This window comes from Dipteris shenzhenensis, chromosome 18, assembly GCF_047967505.1.
Source record: "Dipteris shenzhenensis isolate YYH24624 ecotype China chromosome 18, Dip_SZ_1.0, whole genome shotgun sequence".
NCBI lineage: Eukaryota > Viridiplantae > Streptophyta > Polypodiopsida > Gleicheniales > Dipteridaceae > Dipteris > Dipteris shenzhenensis.
The window spans coordinates 50,546,707-50,567,719 of NC_141613.1; positions in this window are offsets into that span (position 1 = coordinate 50,546,707).

A 21,013-nucleotide genomic window follows, 5' to 3' on the forward strand; every position below is an offset into this window, starting at 1 on the left:
AATCCCTCATCATCACTGCTCACCTTCGCTGATGGGATGTTCGAGCTTTGATTCTAAGAGTGAAACCATATTAATTGGAAATTAGATTGGAACTTAAAGAATAAAACTGTTTAAAATGTGAGATAACAAGTAGGAGTAGACTTATACCGTGCGAGCAACCACCTCAACCCAATCGACCATCGCTCCCATGGCCTCCATCTTAATAAAGCACGGCTTTGTTCCTATGTGAAATGCGCGTCTCGCCTCTATATCTGTGGAAAGGAGACCCATCGTAGCTTGCTATGGGCCCAATTTACAAGAGTTAAATAAAGTGCATGCAATATGTAGTAAAACAAATAGAACAATACATTAAATGAGAAGAAGTAGACTTACCATGGTTACCTCGAATGCCAACCGTTCGCTTGCACCAAAGTGCGAAGTAACTACAAAGCCCATTCGTCTCCTCGCAGCCCTCCTCTAATCCTCAAACAGTTCAGGATGGTCCATGTACTGCTTCTTGAAAAACTTCTAGTCAGCTTTGTCTGCCCAGCTAGGTTTAGCCTTTCCCTTTGCGATGGAAGTACGCAAGGTTGACCTACGATGCTTCAAGAGGACCCCCATGCGCTCTTTCATGTAATCCGAATTGAACTCCCAATTTGGGGGGTTAGAATATTATCTTTTCAATTCATTGATGACTGCCTGCTTCTTTTGGTCATCTTGGTACCACCAGTCAATAGATAGCTATGCCGCTCCTGAAGTGGTGGCTCATCAACCACCTCATGGTGGCCATCATTGCTGAGCCCTTTTTATTTTCTATTATCTCTCCAGCAATTGTGATTTCATAGGACAGGTCCTCGACCGAGTAAGGAGGACTCATGGTAGTGGCAGAGTCAGAGCCACTGGTGTTACTACGAGCGCTTACAGAGTGAGGAGTAGCAATGGGAATAGGAGAGGGCAAGGCACCTGATTGGTACTGGGTCTCGGGACCAAGTGGAGACCTATAGGGATGTGTGCTGACTCATCTACATCTCCCGAGTCAGCACAACATAAGAGACCCTTCCTACTCTTCCTTCCCTTACGATGGGCACGCTCAGGTGATGACCCCTCAGTCTAAGGGGCTAGAGGGGACAGCTGGATAGTAGGTCCATCTGTCGATGTAGGAGAGGGATTTGCTGAGGTCCTCTGGCATAGCAGAGAGAAGAATCTCATTGCCTCCACATCGGTCATTTGTGTGACAAACTTGTCGAGACTCCTGACAAAGCCATGGGCTACTAGCAAAGGAGTTCCCCGAGGGGTAGTCACAATGCTACATCCAAGAGGACTCGGAGGGGTAGTCGTAGGGGTAGACCCCCAAGGTGTCGCCTGAGTGGATTCAAAGTCATCTAGAGAGTAAAGATCATGATGTCTCCTCCTACGAGGGTTTCTATACTCGTCGGACATGCGACATGATCCCATGTCCAATTTAGGGGGATTGGACAAATGTAGACACAAACATGAAGGCAAAAAACAAAAAACAAAAAACAAGAGTGGGTAAGAAGTAGATAGACAATTAATTACTTAAGACAATTATGAAATTCAAGCTCAAGAAATTATGAAAAGGCAATTAGTCACTTGTGAAAATTATGAAATGACATCCACGCATAAAGGATAAATATGAAAGGACAATTATTTACTTAAGACAATTATGAAAAGCCAGTTTTGAAATGACAAATATTTATGAAAGACAAGTGGAATCCAATAAGATTTTCATATATATATATAAAATAGAGACCAAAAGTATGTCTCCAAAATTATGTATATAAAAAATATATGTCTCCAAAAGTATGTTTAAGCAAAATTTGTCTCCAATATAGGTCTACTACTCTGCATTATTGTTTGAGGTACTTTCCTCCTCCACATCACTAGGCGGGTCACTGGGGACCTCATCCTCCACCTCTTCTAATATGTGGTCATGCTCTTAAGCGATTATGTACTTGCAATCCACAAATGCCTCCACACAATCCATTATGTCCTTTACACAATCATATTTGAGGCTCCACCGATCGTGGCGGTCTCTCCACAACCTATGAAGATTCCGTAGGTTGTGTCGTGCGTTCCTCAGTCGCCCTTGCTCCACTACCCTTCTGCTTGGACCCCACCCAGAAGCACACACCCCCACATTGTACTTCATCCAGTCACTCTCTTGTGCAATCCTCTTTTACATGAGCTAGTAGAGAAGCTATGTTTATAATCCCTGCAACATGCAGAACCGGGTTGGGGTTTAGGTAGGACACCCGTGGGTGAGGACGTGGTTGTTCCATTTAGAATCTATTTGAAAAAAAAAAGAACCAAATACAGCTAAGGAGCATGTGAAAAAAGAACCGAATACAACTAAGAAGAGGGGAAAAGAAGAGAACCATAAGCATAAGAGAAGCATAAAAGAAAAGAGAAGCATAAGCATAAGAGAAGGAAAAACATAAGCATAAGAGAAGAGGGGAAAAGAGATTGAAAGAGGGAAAAAAGAAGAGGGGAAAAGAGCATAAGAGAAAAAGAAAGAAAGCATATGCTTATGCTTATGCATAAGCATATGAGCATAAGAGAAAAAGAGAGAAAGCATATGCTTGTGCTTATGCATGAGCATATGAGCATATGCTCATGCATAAGCATAGGCAAATACATATGCTTATGAAAAGAGGAGAAAAAGAGATTGAAGGAGAGGGGAAAAGAAGAGAAAGAAAGGAGAAGGAGAAAGAGAAGGAGAAGGAAAAAGAGGGGAACAATACGAGAGGAAAAGAGCATAAGCATAAGAGAAGGAAGAGGGAAAAAGAGCATAAGCATAAGAGAAGGAAGAGGGGGAAAGAGATTGAAAGAGGGGAAAAAGAGATTGAAAAGAGGGGAAAAGAAGAGAAAGAAAGGAGAAGGAGAAGGAGAAGGAGAAGGAGAAAGAGGGGAACAATACAAGAGGAAAAGAGCATAAGCATAAGAGAAGGAAGAGGGAAAAAGAGCATAAGCATAAGAGAAGGAAGAGGGGAAAAGAGATTGAAAGAGGGGAAAAAGAGATTGAAAAGAGGGGAAAAAGAAGAGGGGAAAAGAGCATAAAAGGAGAAAAAGAGATTGAAGGAGAGGGGAAAAGAAGAGAAGGAAAGGAGAAGGAGACATATGCTCATGCTTATGCATGAGCATATAAGCATATGTTCATGCATAAGCATAAGCATAGGCATAGGCATATGCTTATGAAAAGAAGATAAGAAAGAGGGAAAAAGAGCATAAGCATAAGAGAAGGAAGAGGGGAAAAGAGATTGAAAGAGGGGAAAAAGAAGAGGGGAAAAGAGCACAAGAGAAAAAGAAAGAAAGCATATGCTTATGCTTATGCATGAGCATATGAGCATAAGAGAAAAAGAGAGAAAGCATGTGCTTGTGCCTATGCATGAGCACATGAGCATATGCTCATGCATAAGCATAAGCATAGGCAAATACATATGCTTATGAAAAGAGAAGAAAAAGAGATTGAAGGAGAGGTGAAAAGAAGAGAAGGAAAGGAGAAGGAGACAGAGAAGGAGACATATGCTTATGCTTATGCATGAGCATATGAGCATATGCTCATGCATAAGCATAAGCATAGGCATAGGCATATGCTTATGAAAAGAAGATAAGGAAGAGGGAAAAAGAGAAGAGAGGGAAGAAAAAGAAGAGGGAAAAAGAGCATAAGCATAAGAGAAGGAAAAGCATAAGCATAAGCATAAGAGAAGGAAAGAGGAAAAGAGGGGAAGAAGAGGGAATAAGAGAAGAGAGGGAAAGAGAGGGTTCCTATGCCCATCACTGCAACTAGCGCTTAAGGCATTAGCTGCAGGCCAATGCAAATAACAAAAACAACAAAAGAGAAAAAGATGAAGCACTTTCTTACCTGGAAAAGTCCCGCTCAGTATTTCGTGGACTGGCCCTACAAAAAAGAGGAAACATATCATTTTTTCAAATAACTAGTTAGAGGAAGGAGGAGTTTGTAGAAGTAACTTTTCAAAGGGATTGGATTGAGGAGACAAGCATAAGCCTACAAACAAGGAGAAAGCATAAGCCTACAAACAAGGAGAAAGAGGAGGAAGAGAAATGCCAAAAAGAGAAGAGGTGAGTCTTCTTTCTTTCACCAAATCTCATTTTTTGTCCTTAACCTCTGAAAATTAGGCATGAAAATTAGCACATAGGCTTAGCAATATAAGGAGAAACATGCTTCAACACTCACAGAACAAAATCTCACAAAAAAAGAACCTACATTGCTTAAAGAGACACACCTTCTTGAAAAACTTTCTTTCACACAAGCAGAGAGGGAGAAGGTGGAGAGGGAGCACAAGTGTTGGGAGAGGGGTTGGGTAGGGGTGAGGAGTGTGGGGAATAGAGAGGAGGAAAGCGAGGTCATCGAATATAAGGTAGGAGTAGAGATTTTTGTTTTTCCCACAATAGAGATGTGAAAAACGACGTCGTGCGGGGTTTCAGGTTTTAGCCCCCTAGCATCGCTATATAGCAACATTTATATCCTAAAAGCATCGCTATATAGCAACGGAACAGGACAAAGCATTACTATATAGTGACGGTTCAGGGCACTTATTTTAGAAGAGAGGAAAGGAGCTCATGGGTGGTTATTTTTTGAATCTTAATAGATTTCCTTGCAGCTCATGTTGTGATTTTGAAGGTGTGCAGATGGAAGGGACGAGTGGAAGCTCGTCAGATGATGCACCAACGCTCTGGAGCGCAAAGTGGCTTACGGAGAGGTTGTATTGTCATTGCACTCATTGCAAGTGAGAAGTACGGCATCAACATTGTATTGTCATGCGCCACTTGCGGATGTATGGGGAGGAGCCTGAACTAGTACCCACTGTTGGTGTTGCATGTGGTGATGGATCATCACGATAAGTCAATGCTATTTGAGTTCGTGATTAATATTGCATACCATTATGACATGAAACCTTGAGAAAAGATCTTATATTTACATGAAATCTTGAGACAGGATGAGAAGGGTGGTGAGGATGCACATATACCTTCACACTTTAAGCAAGACTATAGTCTCCTGGATGTGCTAGATGATGATGAGGGTATGGTGGACATGATGGATTCTGTTTTTAGGGGCACTACATCACATGTACACGTGATGTCCGAGTCTGAGGTCAATATGCAAGAGTTGCAATCAATACAGTTGTACGAGGGTGCTAGGATGTCTAAACTATGGGCTTGTCTCTCAATCTTGAATCTGCAAGCAAAGTATGGGGGGTCAGATATAAGTGTCCCGGCCTTAATGAGGTTACTCCAGAAGATGTTGCCTGCACCAAATACCATGCTTGCGTCAAGAGATGAAGCAAAGAAGATGCTAACAATGGTGGCTATGGATTATGATACCATCCATGCTTGCTGTAATGACTATATTCTCTTTCGTTCATTAGGATAGAGATTTGGCTAGTTGTCCAAAGTGTGGGGAACAACGATATAGAGATGACTTGCAAGGTGAGCAGATATCGATAAAGGTCTTAAGACACTTTCCCATCATTGCAAGAATACAACACATGTTCCGATGCAAATCCATAGCAGAGTTGATGACTTGGCATGCATCTCATCGGTCCACTAATGACACATTGAGGATTCCCACAGATTATGCAACTTGGAAGCACATAGACAATCAGTGGCCAGACTTTGCGAGGGAGCCACGCAACTTACATCTTGGGCTCACCATGGATGGCGTGAATCCTTTCGAGTTATGCTCGACATCTTGGTCGACTTGGCCCATAGTCTTGGTGAATTACAATATCCCACCATGGCTAACAACAATAAAGAAGGGACACCTCATGCTTGCACTACTTGTGCCAGGGAAGTACAAGGCTAAAAATATGGACGTGTACATGGCACCTTTGATAGAGGAGTTAAAGATCTTATGGATAGGAGTGCGGGTCTTGGATATTTCCATAGCTCCTAGACATACCAATGATCTTTTGGTCAAGGGTATCTTGATGTGGACCATGCATGACTACCTGGGATATGGAGAGTGCGCAAGTACGTGGTTGTGTCTTTACATATATAATATAGGATTATGCTTTTATGACTCTCTTTAGCATGCATGTCTTATACTAACACATTCATGCACGCGTGCAAGACTTGTTACAAGTGGGTACTGTGCTTGTCCTATTTGTGGATCGGGTTTGAAACCACTTGCATATGAGGAAAAATGTTTATGAAGGTCATGCTCGATACCTTCCGCTGGACCATCTTACACGTGGAGGTTAGCTTGATCCACCACCACCATATTTGAAGGCAAATGATTGGATTCATGCTTGGAGGGCAAATGGAGAGGAACCTCCTCGTGGTATGAAGAGGCTATCCATCTTTTATGAGCTTCCTTATTGGGGTCAGTTACAAATCAATCATCTCTTGGATCCCATGCATATTTTCAAGAATGTGGGGGCTACTATTTGGGCACACTTGGTTGGTTCCAAAGACTCGAGAGGAGTGTGAGAAGACTTGCGTGCTATGAATAGGATGTCTCGTTTGTGGCCCCAAGTGCATGCTTCGGGAAAAGTTATCCTCCTGAAAGCAACATGGATCCCTCCAAGAGAGAGGAGGTGGCGGTCAAGGTGGACATTGCTTCTTTTCGAACTCCCACAAGGTACATGCGTTGCTTGAAAGGAGCATTTTCAAAGGATAATAAGCTTAGTGGGCTCAAGTCCCATGATTGGCACAAGGTCTTACATGTATTCTAAGCTATAGGATTAGTGTACTGATAATGGTGATGTATTAGTGTAATTATGATTATGTTATATTATTGACATGACTTCTTTGTTGCTTTGATAGTTCATCCTCCCAATTATAGTAGTAAAAGGGTGCTTACAAGAAGATGTTGGAAATGCTATAATCAAGATTAGTGGTATTGTGAGGTATCCTTACTATCAAATCACATTGATTGCATTTTCTTCAATTTAAGCTGAATAATCTATAGAGTGATTATGAATATATCTTACATGGGCATGTGAAATAGGTGGATATCTCAAAAAGAGATCTCCATATCGAGCATCGAGAAGGCTAGGGTGGACTCCATTGAAGCCGTATGCTTGCTTGAGAAGCACTTTCCCTTGAGCATTATGACAACTCAAGTGCACTTGCTTGTGCACATAGTTGATGAGGTGGCCATTGCAGGTACCGTTCATAGTCGGTGGATTTTTTTCTCGAGCAGTTTATGAAAACTTTGAAGGGATTTGTAAGGCAAAGAGCAAGACCAGAAGAAAGCATGGCAAAGGGATGGCTTGTGCAAGAGTCATTAGTATATATCATGGAGTTTCTTGCATCCACAGATCCCAATATGCTGCAGGCTTGGCATAACAAGGATGATGATCGCATCGTTGGTGAGGTTCCCCAAGGAAAAGGAATGGAAAGAAAGATGAGCGAAGAGCAAATGGAGAAATTCAATAAGTTTTGTATCCTCAATAGCAAGAAGATGCAGAAGTGGATTGAGAGATATGAAGTGGCCAAAGTAGAAAGAATAGTTACAAGGAAGAGATTCAGAGTAATTGACAGGCAATCACAACAATATCCATGGGATCTCGCCCTTCTCCCCACTCACTTGTCACTTGATTGGCTACAACTGGCTCTACATAAAGCCGAACATGATGGAGAGACAATAAACAAGCGTGAATGAGAGTTATCATCTGGATCTATGATGCATGTAAGTTTCTTACCTCTTGACGTAATTAAGTTATGATTTGTGTCAATATACGCTATGAAATAGATGCATCTTCATTGTTTTAATGATGCTCTTTCGTAGTACAAAAAGTACAGTGCATTACCATATGGATGACATTTTCGCGTGGAACGCATCAATTCAAAGAGAGTCATGATTATGAAGTTGGCTAACTTGACACAAGATAGCTGAGCAAGTGCTTCGGATACCAATCTTCTCTCCTTGCAATCGGATTATTGTGGGACCATATGCAAAATCTATGAAATTGATTTCTGATGATTTAGTATTTTCATTCTTGATGTAAAATGGTTTAGAACTATTTACAACGGTCCCCATGCAACAGTGAGAAAAGACAGTAGCGGTTTCTTTGCAATAGACTCCACCAAACTTTGGACCGATGAAAGTAATACTTTTATTCTTCCCGAGCATTGTGAGTAGGTGCATACTAATGATTTAATTAATTGAAGCTTTCGTTTTTAAAGATCCATTGATACATGTACTTAAGCATAATTTCATATATATAATTGATGGCATTAGGCACCCATCTTCAATATAGGTGGTTTTCCATCCGGATCGTTCTGATCCAAGATGGTGGTACATGATCCAAGTTGCACCATGAAATTTTTGAAGATAGAGATGTGGATATGGAGATGCCACTACCAATGCTGGATCCAATTGATCCGATCTAGCAAAGAAGATGAAGATCACAATATGAGCCAAGAGGAAGATGCACATAATGACATCGTACATGAGGAGGATGGACATCACGATATTGAGGAAGAAGATGACGATCATCAAGAATCACCACACTTTATTGAAGAAGCTGATCAAGTCTTAGGTGAACGTACGATGCTACAGTACGAAGTACGATGATAATATAGGAGATCAACTTGGTATAGAGTTAGAGATAGACTTGTTTGGTGCATTAGACTTAGCTCAGGATGAAGCCGTTGATGTAAATGCTCTTCATTGATTTTTTTCATCTCAAACTTGGACACAAATATATGAGCTTCAAATGTGATGTACATGCTCTTGTACTTTTATTCTCTCAAAGGATGAAACATGTATCAAAAGGTTAAAAAAATTTGTCATTGGGAAAGACTATCTTTAAAGGCCGGTATGGAAAAAAACACTCTGTAAAATGTTGCTATAGGAAACTATCTCAGTGTCGCTATATAACGACCATTCACAAGTCTAGTAAGTGTCACTATATAGCGACTCTCTTTAAAGGTCGCTATATAGCGACACTTGTCTAAAGTTGCTATATAACGATACTTAACTAATCTCGCTTTAATTATCGAACGATGATTAGCGCCCCGCACACTAAACGTCGATAATTAAGCATCGAAATAGGGCCCGTGTGTAGTAGTGGACCTACAAAACACGTGAAACACAATTCTTCAAATCAGATATGGACAAGGGTCTAAAAGTGGTGTTGTATTTCCTTAGCCATAAAAGATTATTAAGTATATTCAAGAAGCATCAGCCTACAAATAACCGTCAAAGCTTCTAAAGCATGGTGAAAGATGTTTCGATACCAACTACGTAATGATGGAGCATCTGCTCAAGCTATGAGGACTTGTAACTGCTGAGACATTATTCGATGTAAAGCAATAAAAAGGATAGCAGACCCATGCTCAAGTGGAGCCTATGCAAATTTTGACGAGTTGAAGATGCTTTGTAACAATCCTGGCTTTTGGATAAAAATATCAGATGCAGTGTCCAGAAGCAATGAAGCCCATTTGGTTTGCAATCCACAAGTTGAATGTGAAAGGGCTAGGCATGGGAGTGCTTATATGGCTTAGTGGACTGCCAAGCGGCATGTTTTTAAGGAAAATGTAAGGCTTGTTGAAGGTGGATATAGTTTGACTCACATATGTGAGCCGGCTAGCATACTCCCATGGAAGTATCCAAAAATAGATTACTGTGCCCAAGGGGCTACACATTGTTGCAAAAATGGGTGAGAAAAAGTCCACAACCCCCTTCAATATGCCAGTCAATAAAATAGATCATGCATCGTTGGAATACTACATAGAGATGAATGTACCAATTGTGCAATCTTGGCATGATCTTCTTGGATGTTGCTTTGAAGACAAAAATTAATATGTCTCTGCTATTAAGAAACTATCTACTTTTTAGAATAGGGGAGGGTCGTTAGTATTTCCAAAATTAATGAATTAACGAAAGAGATGCTAGCAAGGAGAAGGTGGAAAGCTCGTGGAAAGAGTGTGGAGCATCAAATCCCTAGCCACGAAAGTATTGTCACAACCTTGTAGCAACTCCTCAAGTGAACAAAACTGGAGTAGCTGCAAGTTTGTGCACTCTGAGACAAGAAATTGCTTGACATTAAAGAGAGTAGAGAAACTTGTATACCTCTATGCAAATGGTAGAGTGTTGGAATATGTACACATCTCCCACTTCCCTTGCATGATGCTCCTATGCTTACACGTCTTGCACATAATTCTAGCAATTTTGATGAGGAGGCAAAGGTGTGATGTACATTGATGTGGTCATTTAGCAACAATACATTGCTAATATGCAATGTGTGATACTATGCTAATATGCTATGAGTTTAATGTTGGAACTATCATGTTGCATTGTGTCAATGTTCCATATAACCCATTGCAATACAGGGTTCATTTTCATTTTAACATGCAAAATCACTTTGCAATTATACATACTGACTATGCAATTGTATATATATTATAATGCAATGTTTTGTTCATTTGCAATTATTGAAGAATACATGGCTTGTACATCCTTGTAATGCACTCTATCACTCTACATATAGATGTTTCAATACATAATTCTTTTTAATTTGAACATGCAAGCACTTTGCAATTATGAGTATTGACCATGCAATTGTATAAAATGCAGCTATTCATTAAATTTAGTGACTACACAACAATTTACAAAATCAAAGAGCCTTTTGTTTATGTTATGATTTTCATCTCAAAATTGGTGGACAACATAAGTATTGAATAAATGTGTTAGGAGCCTACCAGTATATTAAGTATCTACAATTGATGGCCCATTTATGTGGGCAAAGTACAAGTCTTTGGACGTAGGCAAAAAATATATTAGGAGCCCATCAATATTTCAAGTACATGTCAAATTTTGATGCAAAAATTGGAGGCAAAAAAGACATTATAACATCTTTAGACTTTTGGATAGCATGCAGGTGATAATAGCTTCTTTGCCCCATCTCAAAAAGATAATGTGCATTCTCCTTCATAGCTATGTTTTCATAGAATTTGATGGGTCATCGTTTGTGGATGGCATCGCCCTTCTTGCAAACTTGTTCTATGTCTTTGTTGGAGACAACAATTGTCACATGCTCCCACTTCCATCCCTATGGATCATGGTAGGGACACACAATAGCAATTGGTGTGCCTCCTATCTCCTTGTTGGTTGCAAGGTAGGATTATCCACATCTAGTAGCTGTCATGGCTCCCTTGGCACAAGCCTGTTGATCTTGTGACTTGTATGCAGATCGTGTTGATGGTATGAAAATGTAATAACAATTGTGATAGTGAATGAGATGCATGTTCTAAAAATATTAAACTTTAAGATACATTTTCAAATTTTAAGATGTGAAAAATAGTCTTACTATTTCATAGAGAAAGAAAAGCTTGAACCTTTGATGGTGGATGCAGCATGTTTGTGCAAATTGAATAACAAGAGATGCACAATTGCAAAATAAAATAGTGAAATCTTACAATCGATTGCACAATCTGCAAGTTATACCAACTTCAATATCCAAATGTACAATTCATAGATATTACAAAGGCAATCCAAATGTACAATTCATAGATATTAAAAAGGCAATCAAAATTGTGTTCAAATGGTATCAAGGTATAAATTTTGTCTTCTCAAGAAGGCTTCATCTCCTCTATGGGTCACATTGCCACATCCTTATTTACATTGTGAGTAAGCAGTTTTGTTAAGACCTCTCCCATAGTAGCTCTCCCTTTTGGATTAGTTTTGATAGCATATTCTATATTTGAGCAAGAGTAAGACACAATCTCTCCCTTCAATGACTTGTCACCGAAAGCTCGTAGAGCATCTATGAGGGAGCATGCCATTTCTTTACATAGCCAACCCATAGCAAAGCAATATGATGCTGGTTTCCATGTGCCTTGGGGTTTGGGCGTGGAAGCAGATTGGCATATAACTTTGACGCAAACCAAGAAAATATAATTAGAGGATCATGGGCCGGATCTTGTTGATACTTGTTTTCAGTCTAGTGCGGGCTTCTTCAGCAATCAATGACTCCTACTCTCACCAAACTATCATCCCCCATGAAATCCAACATGTAGTTGGTTGCCTATAGATCTGTGTGAGCATATCTTTAGTTGTAGAATTCTCTCAAAGCACTTGCAATAGCCACAGCAATAGAAAAAGCATGCCAAGAAAACAACCTTGCTCGCAACTTAAGTAGCCGTGTTGGCACCAAGAGGGGGTGTTGACAAGTGTGGTGCCAAAGTGCACATGGATGCATTCCTAGAGGATAGAGTGGTATCGAAAAGGAAAAGAATGACTGGATGTGGGTGATTGACTTTCCTCCTATCATGAGGCTTGTCTTTGATCCTCCCTCGATTTTGTAATATGGTATCAGAGCTTTGGCTTTGCTCCCTTGCCCTTCGTAGCCCTCTTCTACTAGAATGCTAGTTCAAAAGGAGCTTCTCATTCCGATTCACTACTACTATTTTTCTGGTTTAAACAACTCATCACAGTGCAGTTATAGAAGATCCACTCTTTAGAGTCTACATTTCTCTCTCTCGTATAGCTTTCTTGAAGGTCAAAGAATGGAGTCCAGTGTCCATACTACATGTTCATCATTCTTTTTGTGGCAACATTTCTAGCAAATCAACTATGGTAGCCCAATACAAAGGTTGCAGCAGCTCCATCTCATTGTTTGTCTCAGCAAAACACTGAATCGGCCAACCTTACATTATTGATTGTTACTTATATTTGTCTCAGAACTCATAGTGCATCAATTGATTTATTTCTTCATAATAGTTACTGCACTAAAGCTTTCTCGAATTGGAGGACCACTGTCTCATGCATCGGATTGTTTATGTCTTTGCATTACATGTGTTTTGTAGCCTCCTTATCATGGGAGTTTTTGTAGCCTGGTTGTCTTATTCTTTACTACATTTCAAGCGACACTAGTTATTTCCATTGATCTTATAGTTGGTCGTGCCATTGCCTGTGGTTACTCCTTCCATCGACAAAGACATCGATATTGCTGGCAAAACAACTTTCGAGCAATGGCATTCATATCTCAGTTCTATTTTCTTCTTTGGCAGTTTCTCATAAATGTGTGGCTAGATGCTGTAATTCTCTCAATTGACAGCAAGAGGATTTGGAGGTGGAGAAATGAGCTCAAAATTATCTCTATCCATTGTTCTTCATTCTGCTTCATCGTTCTTCAATTCGCAACTGCTCTTGATTTCTGCCATGATGGATTTCAATGTTTGACAAGATTTCTAAGGTTTGGCTAAGGTTCTTGAAAATTGCCATGTGCCACACAACATCTTTTGTGAATCACACTGTGAAGTCTGCATGTGAACCTGCATGCCATGTCATCAGAACTTAAATCCACTATAATGAGTGATCTATTGAGAATTTTGGGTGGTTCAAAAAGAAAAGTTGCATGATTTTTTAGCTCTACATATAATTGCTCTATAGTTGCAAAGATAAGCTCTACAACCTCTACAATGCTTGAATTCCTCCAATTTCTACAGCTTTGTTACAAGCTTTGGAAATAGCAAAGCAAGGAGCCGGCTTCTCCAATGACCACAGAGACCAACCACGTGCACATAACAGCAAGCATACGGCTCTAAATGTGGCCTATAGCAAAGGTGAGCCTCCAAGTGTAGGCTCCATCGAAGGACGCTCCTTCTCTGCACAGCCTCACGAATGTAGCAGTCGCCTCCAAAGAGCTCTCTTCTTTCCCAGCCGACAACCTCCATTGCTAGCCCGCTACTAGCCATCCAACTTGGCTACACTCTCCATCGACTCCTTTGAGGCACCCTACAACATTCACGGGCTACAATGCCTTCCTTCATGTGGGCAACTCATGTAAGGCAAGTTGGTCACGAATGACTAGCAAAGCCAGGACAACATGCTAGCTGGCATCTTCGATGTAGCATCGACCCAGTAAAGCTCTTGCAGTTGATTGAGCTTACCAAGCTCTAAAGGAAACCCCCCAGTCAATTTGTTTCCAGATAGGTCGAGGCTATAGAGAGATGTGCAATTCCCTAATTGAGATGGCAGAGTATCGAAGAAAGCATTAACAGAGAGATCGAGTAAACACAAGAAAGGAAGCTAGCAAAGAGGGACTGTAGTGGCAGAAACTCCTTCATCCATACTCAAATTCAACAACAACAGGCTGACCATGCGTTGTTGATGTTGGCAAAGCACTTCACTGTAGTTTTGTTGACAAGAAGAAGTTGGATTCTCACAACAAATGCTGTTGTTATGATTATGCCAGTTCAAGAGTCTCTTCAGAGGGTCAATGGCGGCATTCTTGAAGGTAAGCAACAATTTAGCGTCTTAGAATGCAGGCGCAGAACCACAACATATAGACCCCGACCTGACCACCACAAATGCACAGCTAGATTCCAAAGCGAAGAGGTGTCTTTGGTGAAGAGAAGGCTTGCAAAGAGATAGGGTTACCAAATAAACGTGGTCAATTTAGTGACACATGGCAGATAGGACTAGTCATATCAACCCACACTAAGCCATGGCTAGGGGTGGTTAAGTTAGTGGGGTTAGGTTCAGTTGCTTGGACCATAGTTAAGTTTGTTTAGCCTTGGGTTAACTCAGTTGAGTTAAAGATTAACATGTGGCATACTTCTACCTAAGCACAATTTGTAAGCTGCATGTAAATAGCCTCTGCCACATCATCAATTGCCCTTCTTCTTCATAAAAACTTCAACAAGCCATAACTTCCAATCCAGGAAGAATTCGCATGCACTCCAAAAAGGAAAAGTGATCATCTTTTTGAGCTCTACATGCTTATTAAGTCAAAATCATTGTTAGCAATTAAACACTTCCATTGAAGAAAAACGAAGCTCATGGTAAGACCTTTGCAACAAATGGAAAACTAGTGCATGCTAAAAGCACAAGTGCATGAGATGACCATATCACAAAACATGGCATCCACACATAAAGCATTAAGGCACATGGTAGAACAAAGCATCATGCATCATGCATCATGCTACATCAAGCAAAGAAGAGAACTCCATCAACATCAAGTATTGAGAAGCAACAGCCTTGCCACCTTTAGTCCACACGTTTGTAAATCAAACCTAACCACCTGCAAGTAGCCATGCAAGAACTCAAGGGAGGTATTGACATGTAATACCCACACTTGACCACCTTAAGTAGCAATATATGCACTAAGGGGAGGTGATGGATTTGTAACTCACATCTGACCACCTTGCAGTAGCCAATGGATCATGGCACCAAGGGGAGATGTTGAGATATGGTGCCATGAGCACATATTACAGGCTAAGGTATGGTATAGGAATGTATTAAAGTAGCCACCCTAGGATGTGTACTACATGATGTGGAGATGTGGATCAAGGACATCCATAAGGAGAGATGTGGATCAGAGGATCCCACAAGTGTTGACTATTCAAAAGGCTCTCTCTATATAAGAAGCCTTTCATGTATTGTTGATTACACATTGCAAGAGATACAGATTTTCTATCTTTTTCTCATGTTTTATTCAGTGTGCTTTGAGCCTCCATAGTTCTTATCCTCATCACTCACACTAGGCTTAGTGTCGATCACATGTTGTGTCTTTAACAGGCCCCTCATGAAGCACACGGAGGTGACTATACCAAAATTCAATGGAGGTAGATTCTATATATGGCAAATGCAGACCATGTACACATTGATGTGAGAAAGCGTTTATGGGAGTTAATCAAGCCGAGTGAGGAAAGTGAGAGTGCACCAAGCACCACAAAGGACCATGTACACATTGATGAGAAAGGGTTTATGGGAGTTAATCAAGTCGAGTGAGGAAAGTGAGAGTGCACCAAGTACCACAAACAATCACAAGGCACTTGGCATAATAGTTCAACGGTTAGGGGATGAAGTTATACATCACATTGCAGGTATCAAAGATGCAAAACAAGCATGGGAGGAACTTAACAAGAATTTTGGAAGTGAGACTAAAAGCTCAAAGGTGAATTTATTAATGCAATTCTTTCAGTTGGATAAACAAGAAGAAGAGACGATGATAGTGAATATCAACAAATTCAAAGCATTAAAGCAACAACTAGCAGGCATGAAGAAAAAAATTGAAGAAATTTTTGATGTAGGTGTACTTCTCAACAATGTTGACAAAAATCAATATGGTACTCTAAGTTGTGGGGTTAAAGGCCCCTGTGCCTAACCCCAGTTATGTATACTCAAACTATATATATATGGATATAGTTAAGATTAGGGTGTCGAAGCGAGGTTGAAGCACCCGCCAAAACTTGTGTCTCTTAGGCTCCCTCTCCCTCTTAGCTTCCATTTTGTCCGCACAACTGGTAATAGAGTTGGAAGATAAGGCCATTGCCAACTCATTAGAGGAAGCTGCAAAAGACATTCTAGTTTAGATCCGAGAGTCTTGTGCAAAGATATCCTTCTTTAGAAGCTGAATCTTGACCTGAGATTAAAATCAAAGTTGTTAGAAGACTTTGAGTACTTCATTTTTTGTTTTACATTTCTATCATCCGAGTTTTCAGTGAAAAGTTACAACTTTTGTAAAAAGTGATGAAATTTGTTCTTGTGCGGATTTCGTGTGTTGGATCTCCATATCCAAGCCACCATTTGTAGTTCTGACACTCCCGGTGGATCCAAAGCGGTCCAAAACTTCTACCTATGAAGCTGTTTCCGATTCCATGAACTTCTAAAGCTTTGATGAAGCGTTAATGTCTACTCCGATGTCTTCATTTGATTTATTATTTTTTCAGCCTTTCAAAATTGTTTCCATTGTTAGTAATAACCTAAATGGCACTCTTGGGGCCCACATCCTCAATTTCCTTGTTTAGATATTTAGCAACATATTCCCTAGTCTTGGAATCACCACTTGTGTCAATAGAATAATAGAAGACCTTACCTTTGAATGTTACAACAATGAAATTGACTAAGGCCTCTTGCTAGCATTCTTCCATCTATCACTAACAATGGTACTATATATTTTTTCAATATTGTCATAAAAACTTGTTGCATTTCATCTTTCATCTTATTGGAATAGGCATCCAAACATGTTATTATAGAAGACATCATAATTTAGCATCGCGAATCAAGGATTAGCTCTTGCTATAGAAGCCATGACCTTTTTCCAATGTAGGCTTTACCATGTTGAAAGGAAAACCAAAGTGATAGATAGTATAAAAAACATCTTGTTGTGCCTTCTCAATGTGTTGTGCTTTCAAAGATGCTTCCAATAACTATTGTTGTACTCATGCATGTGCATGTGGACAAGACACATTACTGCATTGTCCCATTTCCATATACACATTCAAGCAACTTGCTGAGTGTGTCATGGACCTTGCAACCCTACTACATGCTGTTACATTTTGTGAATGCCCTTCCATAGTTACCGATTGCTTGCTCGTGGATCTAAGACCTATGCTTGACCTATGTGGCTTTCGTCAATCACAAGTTGGGATTGGTGGCATGCTACTATATCATCCACAATGCTATCTATAGTTGCGAATACTTCTCCTCCCAAATAGCTACAATTCTTTCTACTCCTAGCTCTTTACACTTCCCAATCTGCTTTTGAGGATTGCCTAAGAAGTACTTGCACATTCTTGTGCCTAACCCTATGTACTCTTCGTGACAAATGTTATATCTCCATTTCGTACTACTTATGAGTATAGCATAATCATACACCTTTGCAGGGTTTTGTCCTGGTTCTTCTGGAGACACGTCGCTCACTATATATACACATATAAATAATTCTATGAATTAATAATTTATTAATGTGAATTTTCCTATCAAACACATATCTATATTTCTATCATATAGCTCACAAGTCAGAGTCATGCATCGAGTCATGCATTATCAAACTGCTAATGTATTGTTTGAATTTGTTTCTTAATAAGTTTTATATCCATGTCATATCATGTACGTCCCAAGTTATGACTCATCAAACAAGTCACTTTATTGTTTGAATTTGTTTCTTAATAAGTTTCGTATTGAAAGATGATTTTAGCATTACTCTCACAACAATACAATATGTAAGCGAGCTAGACCTAGACCCTGAGAGAGAGCAACCATTCAATTTTCTTGCCCTCTCCTGACATAATTGGATGATCATAGACATGGCAATCTACCTATTAAAATAGACATGGGATGATAAGTTGCATTTTCTCACGTCCTGTTTTTCTTGAATAAGCATGTATCTGCACTATGATCATTCTCAACATTGGTATTTCATACACACTAATGCAGTAGCTAGTGATACTTACATCTGTGTGGCAATTCTCTGGTAGCATGATTACTATTATCCAACCATAAAAACCCAAAAACTATTCTAAAGATTTGAAATTATTTGGGCACATTATACATAGTATGAAATATATGCAAGATGGCTTTTGATTCAGCATAACTAAGTCTTAATACATCACAAGCCTTTCTACATATTACAAAACAAGTCATGTAGGAGATTAGACAACCAACATTTTGCTTCAGACAATCCTTATGTGATTTGCAATCTCCATGCTCTAAATCATTGTTACATTACATTGGAGTAGTTGTATTTTAATGCATGTTCTACTATCATTCATCTACAATTTCAAGCTCCTCATGTGATATACTACTTTCTACCATGGGATCTACATCTGCATGGGTAATGTCTCATAGGATGGTAGCAATAGTCTCGACACCCAATCCCTCACACCTTTTTATTTGTTTTTGCCCATCGCACATCAAATACTTGCTCATCCTTAAGGAAAATCCCATGAACGAGTACTTGGTTATAGATGTTGCATCTCCACTTCTGATGGTCTAAAACTGCAATAAAATTTACCCTCATCCATGAGCTTCGTCGACCTAGGATTGCTAATGTCCTACCCTATTCTCCGTAAGGGTGAGATTCTTCACATGTGGAGTTTTCTTCCTCTTTCTCTCTCTCTCTCTCTCTCTCTCTCTCTCTCTCTCTCTCTCTTTGTGCCATGATTACTGTGCATGTAAGAGAGACAAAAATCTCATCTCTTTAATATGTGTTAGCAATTCACTCGCAATTTAAATCTTTTCAAGTAGCTTTGCTCTTCTTGTTAATATATATATCTAACATGTGACATTTTCCTCAATACATTCCATGGAAGTGAGTTAGACCTCTAGAGAGAGCACCCATCCAATTGCATTGCCCCCTCTAGACATACTTGGCCGATTACAAACGTGGTGATCTACCAATTGAAATAGGTGTGGGATGGCAAGTTGCCTTTTTCCAAATCTTGCTCTTTCTCAAGCATGCATCTATCTACACTATGATCATTAACAACATCATGCTCTGTAAACGAATGTCGGTATTTCACACACACTAATGCAAAAGCTAGCGATACTTATATCCACACTTATCATCATTCTTTTTTGCTTTTCCCTCGAAGAAATGTAAAAAATTTTATTTGAATCTATAGAGTAAAGAGGACGCCTAGCATAGGTTAAAATGTAACTATAACAATTCTCTACATCCACATGTATCGTCAGTTCTTTTTCAAAAAGAATGACATGTTTACAAGTTTTTTTAATAAACACCTAACATAAGTTTAATTTATTATTATTGAAGTGCAATACGAAAATTCCTAAAAGTTCTTATTATTTCATGTTTATAGATGATACGACTCATGAAATTTATAGACTACATTGCAACATACATTATGATATAACACCAATTGTGCCTTACTAAACAAGTATGGTCCATGAGAATCTCTACTGTGTAATTTGTGGGTTGAAAGCTAGCAATTGCAAGCTATGTTATCAGCTAGTGTAAGCGAGCCATAACCGATTGAAGTCAAGTATTTCTTTCTTTCTAGTAATTGACTATAGACTATAATATACAATATAGTGTTTTACATTCGTGCACGAGTTGTTATAGGTTGGCAACAACCAACCCCCAATTGGCACAAAGACATAGAATATATTTTTAAAATCCATATGTGAGTAGTTATAGATTGGCATAAGCAGACCAGCCATTGGCACAACTAAAAATATGTTGTTATTTATAATATTTTCATTAAAAGAACTTCAAAATTTTTTCGTTGCCATCCCTCTATGCTTTTGGAGATATGCTTTTTGGTTTCCTATTCATTGTGATGTGCTCTTGGAGATGTCCATTGCATATGGTCTTTTAGTACTATCTTCTCACCAATGTTTTGCTTGTTGTTTTTGCTCTTATACTCCACTTCATTTGCTCTCTCTCTCTCTCTCTCTCTCTCAACTAAGGACTCAAAAGAGATGACCAGGGTAGATGCGAGGTCAAAGAACAAGATTCATATTGTAATCATAGTCTAGATGTTACAAGTCGTGCCTTATTCATGTATGTGGTTCTCAAAAAGGGAGAGTCCTTAAACATCATTAACTCTGTATAAAAGCACTACCCTTGACATTTAGAGGGAGGATCACAATTTTATGCATTTCTTTTTTCCACTTTTCAAAGCACTAAAATTATAAAGTTTACATGGTCGATCACAAAAAGGGACAATAAACATGCCTACAAGTCACTGTAATAGAGGTTTATGCAATTAGCGTAAGTAGAGTCTCCATCAAGATTCTCTAGCCTGCCTACTCGAGGGTAGTTCAAGAGTCTACTATCTATGAACCAGGGTGGAGAAACGTACACGTTGCTTCCTGCTTTTGAGCTTTCGAGGAGTCTTGTCCGTGGCCGAAGGTCCAACTTCCGAATCTTCAAAAGCTGTAGTAAAGGTCGACTGCATATCGAAGCGTTGCAATCTGCAAAAGTAGCACACATCACGCGCAGGCCTCTTGGATTATCCTCGGTCCTTATAGGCAATCAGGAATCAGGATGCTGTCGAAAAGGCGCTAAGTCCATGATAGCCGTTCGGAAGTTTTGTCCCTTCTGGACAGATCGGCAGCACCCGTTAGAGGTTTGCCCTGGCTCCGGCAGCCCGCCAGCTAACAGTCTGTGGTTATATCGTGCAGCTGTCAACCTTTTGCGTCAATTTGAAGGAAGCACGGCATCGTCGTTCGGAATTTCTGTTCTTTGATGCATGCCCGGGGAATCAGCCAAATTCTTTTTAAGTTCTCGTTGTCAAGCTTTGCCGAGCGACGGGAACGGGATTTGAAGCATTATGCATAGAGCCGGTGTTT